Source organism: Ambystoma mexicanum, chromosome 8 (genome assembly GCF_040938575.1).
Source record: "Ambystoma mexicanum isolate Mex_15411 chromosome 8, UKY_AmexF1_1, whole genome shotgun sequence".
Lineage (NCBI taxonomy): Eukaryota > Metazoa > Chordata > Amphibia > Caudata > Ambystomatidae > Ambystoma > Ambystoma mexicanum.
Genome location: NC_090929.1, coordinates 638,198,454 through 638,213,191, shown reverse-complemented (window position 1 = coordinate 638,213,191; position 14,738 = coordinate 638,198,454). Strand labels below are relative to the sequence as shown.

At 48.3% G+C, this 14,738-nt stretch overlaps 1 protein-coding gene across 1 annotated transcript in view; it reads right to left on the bottom strand.

Annotated features, from left to right (window-relative positions):
• UBXN10 (UBX domain protein 10) overlaps positions 1 to 14,738 on the bottom strand; it is a 298,259-nt gene that overhangs the window by 106,679 nt on the left and 176,842 nt on the right. The window contains exon 3 of the mRNA XM_069610371.1: positions 10,549 to 10,657. The gene's annotated coding sequence lies outside the window, so the exon portion shown is untranslated. The remainder of the gene's footprint in view (positions 1 to 10,548; positions 10,658 to 14,738) is intronic.

Here is a 14,738-nt window from a genome sequence, read left to right as displayed (position 1 = left end):
AGACATCCGGTGCTGCACTCCCCCGCTGGTGTTCGGGCCTCACAGGACCCACAAGATACGTTTGTCGGAGTGAGCCCCGTTCGCCCCCTGAGTGCTGCGCTTCCTCGCCTCCTCCGGTGCGTGGCCCTGGCCTTTCCCCGCCCCCGAAGCACGAATACATGGGCTTATCTGGCCTCTCAGCAGGGAATATTCTGGGCACCCACGTTTCCTCCTGGCGACAACCTGGGGCTTGATCCTCTCTCTGGCTTCACTTTACCCTGCCCGGTGACCCTCTACAACGCGGTACGCTCACCCTACTTCTAACATTACTCTTAGGGGCTCCTTACCCCTGTTCACATCGCAGCGGAACTGCAATCACCCTCATCACCAAGTTATGACCCGGAACCTACTGGGACCTCCATAACCCACTTGAAACCCACGGCCTGTCACCCCCACCTGCAAATACCACCTAGCTGGGTGAATTCCACCCCCACCCTCCTTGCGCACTTAACTGGTCTGCAGCGCTTGAGCTCCCCGCTCCCAGAGGGGTCAGTTGTCAGCATCACGCTCAACCCTTGCTGAACTGTGCTGGGAGCCTTCTGTGTTGTGCATTGGCGGAGGGCCCCTGATTCCTGCATTGGTAGTCACCGGTCACCCGGGGCATCCACCCAAGTCACCTACTGCATACCATCTCATCCAATTCTTCGGTGCCTGACCTCTTGGTACAATATTAAATTCGGACTTCTCCCCCCTGAGCATCACTATACAGACGCTCCGAGGCCCCGTGCTCGCTCCTGTGGACGCACTGTGGCAGAGTCCCTGTTCTGTTCCACTTTACTCCTCTCAGTGGGTCCCCCCAAGGTAGGCGACCGCCAGCATCCTTTCGCTCCACTGGTCACCTACAACTGAGCCTGCATGGTCCTCTAACCCCTGATCAAGCCACTGGTGATCCACAATCACTTGTCTACACAATCCGGTTATGCACTGGAGCCTCTTCCGAATTGCTACGCTCACGCCTGACTCCAAGAGGCAAATACTACAAGACAGGGAGACATTCTTCCCTACACCTCCTGTGAATATATTGGGTCAACTGTGCCTGTGCTCTTAACCTCTGTGTATGCTGCATGGTATCATTACACCCGTCTCCCCGGCGCCCTACTACAAATGCCTTTAGACTGCGCGCTGCATTGGCACTCGCAAACATCGTGTAAATGAGACCACGATCGCTTTAACCTCTGAGTTTCAACCCGACCTCCCTCCTTGCATACCAATCTACCCAGTCGAACAGCCGAGGTTCCCCCCCTACCAAACCCGAGGACAGTGGTCTATCACCATCCGGAGGCGGGGGTAGGTGACTTGGTTCCCTCCACGAGCTGCTGGGGCGCCCCGGATCCATCACACTCCACTTGAACCTCAACAACGTCAGTATGACTAAGGGGGCCGGGAAAAAGCAGAGCTCCATCAATATGTTCGCGAAGACTCCAGTGAGATCGCCGGAGGGGGTCCCTGAGCAGGCCCCTACTAATTCATCATCCCTTGTGGCCTCGGAATCCCAAAACATGATGGAATTCATGCGCGAGGGCTTCACCACACTTCACTCAAAATTAGATGACATGAACGGCACCATATCCTCCATTAAGGCCCATATCGAGAGAACGGACAGTCGGGTGCTGGAGGTCGAGGCAAGGGTGAGCTCTACCGAGGATGGCCTGGATGCCCTACGCTCGCAGGTCGCCGATCTTTCCAACCGAGTACTTGAGGTGGAGAAGAAGAATGAGGACTTGGAATCCCGATCGAGGCGCAACAACCTCCTCTTCATCGGGGTCCCCGAAAATAATATCAATGAACCAATGGAGGACTTTGTTGAACATACGCTACTGTCACTTCTTGACTCACCGAAGCTCTCCTCCCAATTTGCTATAGAACGAGTGCACCGTGCCCTGACAGCTAAGCCTAAGGCCGGCGCTCCTCCCCAACCCATCATAGCCCGTGTGCTGAATTTTCGAGATCGTGATGCCCTCCTCAGGGCCGCTAGACTCAAAGGAGAACTCCTGCTGGGTGGCGCAAGGATACATCTGTATCCTGATTTTTCGGTAGCCGTTCAGTGAGAACGCAAGACTTTTCTGGCGGTGAAGAGAAGGTTGAGGGACCATGCAGTCAAATACTCTATGCTATATCCCCCTAAACTGCGCATAGAACATGCCAACCAGGATTTTTTTTACGATCCCGGAGGAGGCCTCCAGATTTATTGATGAACACTTTCCGGGCTGACCGCCCTTACCAAACAACTTTTCTTCAATGCTCAGCTTTCCCGGTGAGGGGGATCCCGGCTCTTGCCGCCCTACTGCACCGGGGAGACATTGGTTATTACTCCCTAATGTTTCTAGCCTGATTTATCTTTACAAATGTGTGCCAAATTACTATGTGCAAAGACTCTTTACAAGTTACGTGTGAAACCTCATTGTTGGCACTATGCTTTAACCGGATCTGCCATTGGCCCGGAGCGGCGCCACAAGTCCGGCCTACAGGCCCCCAGGCGTTAATGCCACTGGTTTGTTTCTGTTTAAAGGGTTCTGGGCTTGTCATCCCTCTGGTTGGCCCCCAGGCGCTGATGCCCTTGGTTTGGTTTTGGTTGAGGGGTTTTGGGATTGCCATCCCTCTGTTTGGGGGAGGGATGTGGGTGGGGGTGGGACATGTTGGGGGTTATGTTACTAAAAGCTTGGCGTTGGCAGCAAAGACGGACCGTGTGGGGATACTCAGTGACTGTTACTGCAGGGCTACTAAACTGGCCCATTGGTTATTGACACTTTCTCGGATACAATCGTTCCTGCATCAATGTCTGGGAGTGACCTGACCTTCATGAGCTGGAATGTACGGGGGCTGGGTAATTATAAAAAGATGAGGCAGCTCCAGCTACAGGCTGAGCGCCATGGATCCAAGGTTCTTTTTCTACAGGAGACACATGCTCGCACGGAACAGTGTATGAGATTTGCCAAAACATGGGGCCCCCATAGATTCTTCACCGATTTTTCTTCCCAAAGCCGAGGGGTCATGACTCTCATCCATAAGAGTCTCAAGTTCACTCTTATCTCTTCACAAATAGACCCTCAAGGCAGATATGTACTGCTTCATGCCACACTTCAAAACAAGGAGATAGTCCTGCTGAACATTTATGGTCCTAATATAGATGACCCAGATTTTTATGTACAGGTCACATCCCTCCTCGATGGCTTCCCCCTTGTCCCCATCCTCTGGGGGGGTGATTTCAACACAATTTTTGATGTTGCCCTCGATAGATCTGGGTCCAGGCCCCGTCAACTTTCCAGGGCAGCTTATGCTGCACTATCATCCCTACCCTGTCTCGCCATGGTTGATGCATGGAGGTTCTTCTACCCGGAGTCTCGTGTTTACTCTTTCTACTCCTCAGTCCACGATTCCTATTCCCGTATTGATAGATGGGTGATCTCGAACGAATTGATTAAGAATGTCATACAGCTAATGATCCTCCCAGAACCCTGTCTGACCACTCTCCTGTAACCGTCACCATAGGTTGGGGCCTGGATCCCGGCCGAACTCGATGTTGGAGGTTGAAACCCCTTTCCCTTCTGGACCCGGAGTTTTGCTCCGAGCTCGAGGTGTCTATTGAGGAGTTCTTCGAGACAAACACGGGCTCGGTAGCATCACAGGCCACTCTATGGGAGTCCTTCAAGGCTTATATTAGAGGTATAGCGCTGTCAAAGGAGAATGGTGTCCTTAAGTCGATCCGGAGTGATCTCGCCCTGAGTGAATCTAAATTATCGGTCCTGGAGGCTAAATGCTCACTTCACTCCACCCCGGGTACCCTGGCGGATATCGGGGTGGAGTTGGATACGTTCCGATCCCTTGCGGAGCGCGAACAAAATTTTTTAGATAACCCTGGCATGGCGAGGAGATACGGGGAGGGTGAGCCCCCTAGCCGATTTCTAGCGAGACTGATCCGTCACGAGACGGGGTCCCCGCATATACTTAGGATTGAGAGGCCTGACGGCTCTATGGCTGTCACCTCTCAGGACATCAATACGGAATTTTTCACATTCTATGAAGCCTTATATTCCAACTCAGATGAGGTGTCAGTGTTGGAGATCGATTCCTTTCTTGATACCCTTCCCTTGTCGACTCTCTCTCCGGAGACCGCGGGTTCCCTTGATTCTCCACTTACGCTCGAGGAGCTCTCTGATGCTATGGACTCCTTATCTTCGGGGAGAGCACCTGGCTCGGATGGTATCCCAGTCGAATTTTATAAGCGCTATAAATCACTATTGCTCCCTCACCTGTTGACTCTCTGGGAGGAATCGGTGGAGGCCGGTGTTTTTCCCCCTTCACTCCGTGAAGCCACAATTACAGTATTACTTAAATCTGGTAAACCCCCCTCGCAATGCGGTTCATACCGCCCGCTCTCACTTATAAATTGCGATGTCAAAGTATACGCCAAGGCACTGGCGCTCCGGTTGGCTCCCGTTTTACCATCTATCATCCACCCAGATCAGGGGGGCTTCATCCCAGGTCGCTCTACCTCTCTGAACCTAAGGCGTCTCTTTAATATAATTAATAGAATTAACCCCGAGACACATGCAGTGGCTGCCACACTGGACATGCAAAAGGCGTTCGACTCGGTTTCATGGAGGTATTTGTGGCGGGTCCTCGAGAGCTGTAAATTTGGTTCCTCCTTTCTCTCCTGGATTAGGTTGCTGTAGCTAGGGTCCGCATGGACGACCGTTGCTCCCCTTTCTTTGAGATCGCCAGGGGGACAAGACAGGGATGCCCCTTTTCTCCCCTGATCTTTGCTATAGCAATAGAGCCTTTCGCCGATATGCTCCGCCAATTCCATCCACATAGAGGTCTCCGCACGGCGGGCCAGGCGGACATAGTGTCCCTATATGCTGATGACGCACTGTTGTTTATACGCTCCCCCTCCACCAACTTACCCCCGATACAGGAGGACGTCATTCATTTCGGTCGAATCTCGGGCCTTAAGGTGAGTTGCTCGAAATCCACACTCTTCCCACTTACGGAGTGCACCCTCCCCCCTCCTGACACCCAGGGGTTCACATGGGCTCAGTCTACGATTACTTACCTGGGGATTGAGGTAACGCGCCATCAAGCGCTGACTTTCAAGGACAACTACCAGAAGTATCTTACACACCTGTCGTCTAACGTTCTAGTCTGGGACAAACTCCCAATATCCCTCGCAGGCAGAATAGGTCTACTGAAAATGGTGGTGTTGCCCCAGCTACTTTACAGGTTCACCAATATCCCCTTGTGGCCAGGGGGGGGCTTCTTCCGTGAACTGACCCGCACAGTCAATTCCTTTCTTTGGCACTCGGGTGCGGTCCGCCTTAAACTTGATACCTTGTCTACCCCTATGACTTACGGGGGCTTTGGCGCCCCTGATTTCCTCAAATACTGGCTCGTATCCCAAATCCAATATACATCCTACTGGTTTAACACAACGGACCCCCCCCCCACATGTTAGACTCGAGAAGCTTGCGGTCTGCGACCGCGACATTCGCTCCTTGGTGATATAACCCGCCCCCCTGGCACTGGACTCACAGAGCCCGGTCGCCTGCACATCCCTGGCATTGGCGAAAACATGGAGGCTGTCCGGTACTGCTCACACCTTCCATGGCAACCTACCTCTCTGGAACTTTCTTCTGGGGGTACCACGGGTGCCACCAGCCATGGTTTGTCGCTGGGCTGAAGCGGGATATGAGTTGCTGCGTGACGTGTTTGATCAGGGTATATTTGTTGAATGGCCTGACCTCCCATTGTCCTTAAGGAGAGGCCAGTGTGTATGGCTCCAATATTCTTCCCTTCGCAGGACCCTTAAACGTAATTACCAGATGTTCCCATTATTACCACCGGACGACCCTGTCATTGAGGAACTCACCTCCCCCTCAAATATCTAGACTATACACTATGCTGCAGTCCAGATCTATTCCAGAATTCACTAAACTGAAGCGAGCGTGGGAGGCGGACCTTGGCGTTGAAATGTCGGATGAGCACTGGGCACACTTGTGTGAACGCATACACCGGGTGTCTTTCAACTCCCGTTTCAAACTGATCCAGTTTAAAGTTATGCATAGGTTCCACTACACCCTGATCAGATTGCACCGCATGTCCAGTGATCACCCCTCTAGCTGCCCTAGATGCGGTCAGGATGCTGCCGATTACATTCCCATGATTTGGTCCTGTCCCCGCCTCTCACAGTTCTGGGAGGCAGTCTGCTCGACGGTGTCTGCTATACTCGACCACCCCATCAGTCCCTCCCCGGTGGTATGCCTTTTTCATGACCTCCCTGGCCTTTCCCGGAATTCCAAGAAACTAGCCGGCCTCTGCATGCTTCTCGCGGTACGATCCATCCTACTTTGCTGGCTTCGCCCCTCACCTCCCACATATGCCCAAAGGCTAAGAGCGGTCACGTGGGCCTCGGACTCTGAGGAAGCCTGGTCTCACCTACAGCCCACCCACTCCAGGCCTAGGAATATCTGGCTCAGATTCCGGTCTTATATGTCCGACCTGAATACGACACCGGACACATCTCCCCCAGCTGCCACCCCCCACCAGCTCGGGTCCTCACCCCTATCATAGCTCTCAGACATTCTGCTCATGCTATAATTTGTATATCTTAATTTTTATAATTGACATTCTGCCAATGGTTATGTTTGTATGTGAAGCAACCCCTGTATGCTTATATTGTGTACATCTGTATTCATATTATATTTGCCTGGCGCTGTTCGCCTGTGTTTTGTTGCCACGCTGAATGAATAAAAAAAAGTTTTTTAAAAAAAAGAAAATCCAGCTCCTCCAGAACAATGCTCTTAGAGCTGCACTTGGAATCTCCAGGAGAGAGCATATCTCTGAAATAAGAAGATTAAACAACTGGCTATCCACGCAGGATAAAATCCAGTTGAAAGTGGCGTCTCTCACATACAAATGTCTAAACAATGCGGCTCCCCGCTACCTTACTGAATCACTAGAAAGACCTTCCACATCATCGAACACCAATTGCCTCTTGGTCCCAAGATTTAAACTCTCCAGAGTTGGGGGACGCAGTTTCCCGGGTTAAGGCAGCCCAACTGTGGAACTCCTTACCCCCTCCCCTGCGAGATGATCAATCTTACCCACAATTCCGGCAGAACCTCATAAGCTGGTTCAATGATTCGGATAAGCAATCTGGCCTACAACTCCATTCTACCTTTTGCTTTACCCTTGTACATAACAATGTGTTACTATAATTGTATATAGTATTTTATCTGTATCCCGACTATGCAACTTCATCTTATTCTGGATTGTATATCTTGTGTTATGTAAATGTACCTATGTAAATGTACTTTCTGTAACCAAGCAAGTTGTCTTATGCAAAGCACCCTGATACCCTCTGGTCTGGTGCGCAATACAAGTAATAAAACAAACAAGTGACAGTGCTGAATCGATGTAGATTCCAAGGGTTTTTACATCATTGGCAACTTTTATAATATTGCTGTCTATGTTAAAAGTGGTGAATGAGGCCCCTAGATTGTTCAGTTTAGTTGGAGATCCAAGAAGGAGCACTTCAGTCTTTTCATCGTTTGGACAAAGACCGTGCTTTGCCATCCATATTTGTATGGTGCTGTAAATATCGTTGAGTGTCTTACTGTCTACAGTGTGGTCACCAGTGATAGGTATGAGTATCTGGGTATCATCCGCATAATTGGTGTACGTGATACCAAGATAATCAAGTATTTCGAAAAGAGGCTTAGTGAACACATTGTAGAGAGTAGGGGAAATGCAGGATCCTTGAGGAACCCCACAAGTCACTGGCGATGGTGTGGCAGATGCAGAGGGTGCGAAGACCCTCATGGACCTGTTGCTAAGGAATAATACAATCCACGCATTGGCTTGGTCCGAGAAGTGTGCGGTAGATGACATGTGTTTACATAGAATGTTATGGTTCACCAAGTCAAATGCCGCAGATAGGTCAAATAGTAAGAGTAAGGCAGATGTACCCTTATCTTTGAAGATCTGAATTTGTGTCTTCAGGTCGGTAAGCGCTGCCTATGTCCCGTGTCTGGGTCTAAATCCTGATTTGTCTTGGTCCTAGCAGATTGTTTGTTTCCAGATACAACTGTATCTGGAGGTAGGCTGCACGGTCCAGAATTTCTAGCAAAAAAGGGACTGTAGTAATGAGTCTATAGTTTGATGGATTATTAGGGTCTAGGGACGTTTTTTTTTTTAAATAGTGGGAGTACCCAAGCGTCTTTCAGATTATTGGGTACAGTATTTGAGCTAAATGAGGAATTAATAAAAGATGTCATGAAAGGGGCAAGTTCGTTGGCCGCCTCCTTGATAAGCGAGGCAGGAGAGGTGTCACCCTGGCAGTTAGATGGTTTGAGTTTTAATATAATTGTTTCCACTTCTTTAATAGTGAGAGGTTTGAAGTTGAATTGAGGTATATTCAATGTGGGGGGAGGAGGCGGGTCCTGTGGGGTGGCAGTATCAATAAGGTTTTTTTGTATTTGTATTTTGTTTAGGAGTAAGCTAATTTTATCTTGGAGCACATGTTGTATGTTAGTACACCATAATGTATCTTTAGTACAGGTATCGGGTGCAGGGGCAGGAGATTCAAGTTCTTTCAGAATGTTGAATAATTTCTTCGCACTGAACTTGGCTTTGGATGTGCGATCATTGAAATTGTCTTTTTTAGCCTGGACAATGGCTGTCTTATAATTGAATGAGGCGGCTGTGAAGTTGTCCTTGTTGGACACCGAGGGGGTGTTTTTCCAAGCGGATTCTGACAATCTTTTCACTTTCCTTAGAATCTTGAGTTGAGGGGTGTACCACTTATTAATGTGAGCATGAGGTTTGGATTTCTGAAATTTCAAGGGTGCTATGGTTTTGATGGCCTTGAGGATGTTATCATTGTATAAATTCACTAGGACTGTTGGGTCTGAGTGCAGTATGCCTGGATGAGTAATTGGTTTTAGTAGAGGTATTGGGTTCTCTAGCGTGTGATTCCGTTTACTGCTCGTCGTCATAGCAGGAGCTTGAGTTTGTGGGGTAGAGGGTGCTGCCTTGTTGATGGTGAATGTGATTAAATGATGATCAGTCCATGCGCACGGGGTATTGGCAAGTATGTTAATGTTGCAGTTAAGGTTGGCTAGCCAATCGAACGTTCTTCCTTTGCTATGGGTAGGGTTGTTTTTGCGATGTAAGAACCCTAGCTCAGAGATGGTGTCCTTAAGGGCAGAAGCTTTAGAATCTTTCGGATCATTGAGGCCTAAGTTAAAGTTTCCTAAGATAATGACTTGGGAGTTACTTTCGGTATTGGTAGACAATAAATGTGATACGTCATTTTCAAAAGGTAGTGGTTGGGCCTGGGGCTTGGTAAAACAAATGCATAGTGATAGTGGATGTGGTGGATGTGGATAGTTTGATGGATAGTAATTCAGCAGTCAGTAAGTGTTGCTTGTTGGTTATTCTTAGATCTAGCGCGGTTTTGTAAATTATTGCGATTCCTCCTCCCTTGGATGTATTCCCATCCCTGTCTGAGCGTAGAATGGAGTAGTTATCTGGAATGGCCAGGGATAGAGTGGGGCCTGATGCTGTATTTAACCATGTTTCCGTAATGGCAATGAGGTCAAGGTCGTGAAGTGTTATGGTATCAGCTATATCCAGAGCATGTGCTTGGAGAGATCTGGCATTAATGAGTCCTGCTTTGATGGTGGTGGCTGGGCTGCTAAGTGTGGGCGCCTGCGGCTTTCGATCTTAACCAGTCTGATGGGTGGCGTATCGGTATTGTCAGTAGAGGTGGTAGCTGCAGCTTTGTTAACCTGTGTAAGGTGTTGGCATGAGGATCTGGAGCCAAGTCTGTAGTTTCTCAGTGGTAACAGACAAGCAGTGGTGATGCCTGGTGAAGGAATAAATCCAGGTAGCAGTTTTAGCTGGATTATTTAAATTGTATGTTACAATGTATTCTATATACTTTGTAATGTATTCAAACCTGATGACAAGTGAAATAAAGGTTTGTGGAATTGGAATAACTCACCTCAACCCCAAGAGCATCTATAGGATGCAACGTACCTGGCGGTCATCTTGCCTACTTATGATTACTAGTAAGGTAAGGCAGCGATCCAGGAAAAGGGACAAATTTAGTGTGGACACATTACCCCAGTCAAGTAAACAGATCAAACACCAGCTGCCACCCTTTGGTATTTGATACATGTCTATGGAAACACAGGACCTCTGCACAGCTCAGCCTCGGAAACACAACATTGCCAGCAATGCCAATTAAATAGTTATGCATGGGATTCCAACTGACAACAGACATGACACAGATCGGTCCAAAGCTTATTATTTGGGTGGTTTCTCAGGATACCTTTATTTTCAACTAGCAAATTCATTCCTGAATTTAAGGGCTACAAACAGGAAGTACTCACTCATCAGCATCACTGCCCCCCGCCCCAACCACCTGCCAAGAAATCCTGCTTGTTGGGTTGTAGGAGATGGAACAGTATTACTCAATCAGGAAAAAGCAGTGGTGCCATTTCTGACCTTATATTTGAGCGGAGAGGTACTCTGCAGGCTTTTCATTGTGAGGTCACTTCAAGGCTGAAGTTGTATTTGACATTCAGTGCTGGGGTTGGGGTTGTCTGCAACAGCCCTAAGCAAGAAATGGAAAACATAAGCAAACATTATTATTAGTGCAATTTTTTTTAATTGAAGAGACAACATCTATTGAGATATTCAACTGAATTCAAAGGGTATTGTGTTTCTCAACTCTAACAATGTTCATCTAAGCAGGGAGATTAAGTAATCCACCCAATATCTCACACACAGCGGGAACTGGGTGTAAACAAGATATTTTTGATGCCTTAAGGATTGGGGCACATAATCCCCCATGCCACATAGCAGGTAGAATTCTGCTAAATCGGGACTAAATGTCCATTAGTATTCACCCAAGGCAGTAGACCAGCACTTATTAGAAAGGAGTCGCCCTACGCAATATATACTTTTCTTCTTATATTTGCACGGTATGCACCCTTCTGGCTTGTTCAGAGCATGTGTTAAAGGAAGGGATTTGCAGATGAACAGAACAGCATTTCAGCATTATTTTCTCCCCCCCACACCCAAACGTATTGCATATCATTCGTACAAAACACAGATCCATTCATTATATTTGTTGCCCTCTTGCACAGTATTGTACGAAATTACCTAATACCAAAAGTTCAACCCCCAAAAGTCTAACCCCCAATTCCCTTGAAATTCGCCAGTTATGGTAAACTAAGCAACCATAACTCGCGCCACCACCGTGCACTGCTAAGACTAACACCCAGGACATCAAAGATGACATCACAAATGTCATTGATGACATCACTGATGACATCACATGTGTATGTACTTTTCATGAAATATGTGTACAAGGGATTCTTATTATAATGTTGCGAAACAAGTGCCAAGGATCATTGCAATAAATATCATACCCTAATTAGTGCATTGAACGATGCATTGATATAAATAGCATTCTATTATGGGGTTCTATCTACTATACTAAGCTACTCATACAGAAACATAACATTGTGTGCAGCGTACAAGATGAAGGTATAATATTCATAATGTTAATATGTTGAATAATGAAATGATAATTGCTTTCTTAATAGCTTTTTGTGTACTGTGAAATATGTAATAAGTAGCTAATAAAACACATGTATTACATAATTGCATTACTATAGACAAAACACAAAGACACAAGAACACATACCAATATGGGTATATACAGGGAAAGTGAAGTTAGCAAAAAAGCACAAGTAGTAGCAGAAACAATTCATAATTTAACTGATTATTTTCATGCAAATAAATGATTGCTCTGTTTCAAAGCTGCTATTTACCCTATGTATATGTATCACTTGATGTGATTGGACCCTAAGGAAAGTAGTGTGAGTACAATGTATACAAATATGACCATATACAGGGAAAATACAGCCATAAAAAAAAACAACAGAACTATCAGAAAGTTCTCATAAGTCTATTGATTATCTTTATGCACAAAAAGGATTGCTGTCTTTCAAGCTTGTGTCTTCCCGTATGTATATGTTTGATATGATGTGACTGGACTCTAAGGGAATTACTGTAAGAACCTACTTGAAGGATACGTCTACAAATAAAATAAAATGTTTAGTTTCTGACTGTTACTGAAGAAAACCATGTGGCCTAGATATGTCAGCAAAAGAAAAAAGAGTGAGCCAGACATGTGATGTCATCAGTGATGTCATCAATGACATTTGTGATGTCATGTTTGATGTCCTGGGTGTTAGTCTTAGCAGTGCACGGTGGTGGCGCGAGTTATGGTTGCTTAGCTTACCATAACTGGCGAATTTCAAGGGTTTTTCGGTTTTACTTGGAACCATAACGTCCCTTTTACAACGTTTTTTCACTGAATTTCATAGGTTTTTAGTAGCGCAACTTAACCATAACGTCCCTGTAACACTTTTTTTTACTGAATTTTATATGTTTTTATTAGTGCAACGTCACCATAACATCCTTTTCAATAGATGAAGACCACTAGCATCTTAGGTCCTCAAAGTGGGAACCCCGGGTGGTAAAAAAAAAAAAAAAGATTTTCCTTCCTACACCGGGACGCCACAGGCGTCCCGGTGTAGGAAGGAAAATCTTTTACCAAGATGGCCACCATGGAAAGGGAAGGCGGGGTGTATAAAGAGAACACAACAGGGCATGAGCAGGGGGTGGGGGGGAACAGGGGAGACACATGGGCATGAACGGGGGGTGAGAGGGAACAGCGCACAAACGGGGCATGAGCGGGGGTGGGGGGAACACGAGAGAGACACGGGGCATGAGCAGTGGGTGGGGGGAACAGGGGAGGCACGGGGCATGAGCGGGGGGTGGGGAGGAACACGAGGGAGACACGGGGCATGACCGGGGGGTGGGAGGGAACAGGGGAGACACACGGGGCATGAGCGGGGGGTGGGGGAACAGGGCACACACGGGGCATGAGCGGGGGGTGGGGGAATAGGGCACACACGGGGCATGAGCGGGGGTGAGGGGATGGGGCATGAGCAGGGGGTGGGGGAATAGGGCACACACGGGGCATGAGCGGGGGTGTGGGGGGAAGGGGAGAGAGACACAGGGCATGAGCGGGGGGTGAGGGGGAGGGGAGAGAGACACGGGGCATGAGCGGGGGGTGGGGGAACAGTAGGGAGACACAGGGCATGAGCGGGGGGTGGGGGGGAAGGGGAGAGACATGGGCATCAGCGGGGGGTGGGGGGGAAGGGGAGAGACACATGGGGCATGAGCGGGGGGTGGGGGGGAAGGGGAGAGAGACACGGGCATGAGCGGGGGGTGGGGGGAAGGGGAGAGACACACAGGGCATGAGCGGGGGCTGGGGGAACAGTAGGGAGACACGGGGCATGAGTGGGGGGAGGGGGGGAAGGAGGTAGACACGGGACATGAGCGGGGGGAATGGGAAAGAGAAACGGAGCATGGGGGGGTGGGAGGAACACACAGAGAATCAGCGAGGGGAGGGGGAACATGGGAGACGCGGGCCATGAGCGGGGGTGGGGGAACAAGAGAGAGACACGAGGGCCTGTGTCTCACCGCCTTTTCGTGGCCGACGCAGCCCATATCTACACTGTGCAGGCAGCAGATCCGCTCCGATAAACAAAGATGGCGGGCGTCTCTGAAAATAGACGCACTGCACGCTTCACGGCAGCCAATAGAAAAGCACGTCAGATGTCCGCGGACATCCCGCAAGCTGCTTGCCCAATCACCGTCCTGTCTGCGGAGTGAACAGGGAAGTGTGTCCGCAAAGCGAACACAGATATCACTAATTTTTTCTGACCTACTTTTTGGTCATTTAAAAAAAAAAACTACTGGACGGATTTTCACCAAATTTGCAAAAGCACGCTTTTGGGACCAAGCCGCTGCTCCTGGTCCAAATTTGGTGAAAATCCGTTCAGCGGTTTGGGCTGTAGGCACGAGCAAAACTTTTTTCCCATTCAGTCTATGGGGAAAAAAAAGTTTTGGGACCCCCCCTATAACTTTGCCCCCCCTGGACGAATCCACACCAAACTTTGCAAAAAAATTCAGAGTGGGCCATATACTTTTTTTGCAAAGCTTGGTGAGGATTAGTCCAGGGAGAGTGAAGTTATAAGCCGCCCAAAAAGTGCTCTTCCTATGGAAACACCAACTTAACCATAACTACATGGCCACTACCGTGGCCATGTAATATATATATATGATACATTACTCACCGTAATCGTATTTCTGATGCTTGTATCTGCTTAGATTCACATGCTGTGCATAGGCCGACATCTAGTGTAAGCTGCGGAGTATTACAGTTTGTTTTTCGAAACTCGAAAATGGGCGTCGACACAGGGCGTGCCAGTAATACTATCCCTAGTGTGACGTCCACTGTACCCATGATCCCTCACGCGTGTAGCACCCTCAGATTGTATTTTTTCTGACATGAGGTAGCATGAGGAGAAGCGTGAGTACAAATAATCCAAGCAGATAGAAAGAAAGGTAAGACTGCAAGCATCCATGCGCCTTCTCTCAGAGGGGAGGAAAGGTGGGTTGCATGTGAATCTAAGCAGATACAAGCATCAGAAATATGATCACGGTGAGTAATGTATCCCTTCTGAGGCTTGTGGAATCTGCTTAGATCACATGCTGTGCATAGATTAGCGAGCAGTACCTGAAGAAGGAGGTGGGATGTGAGAAGGGTCATG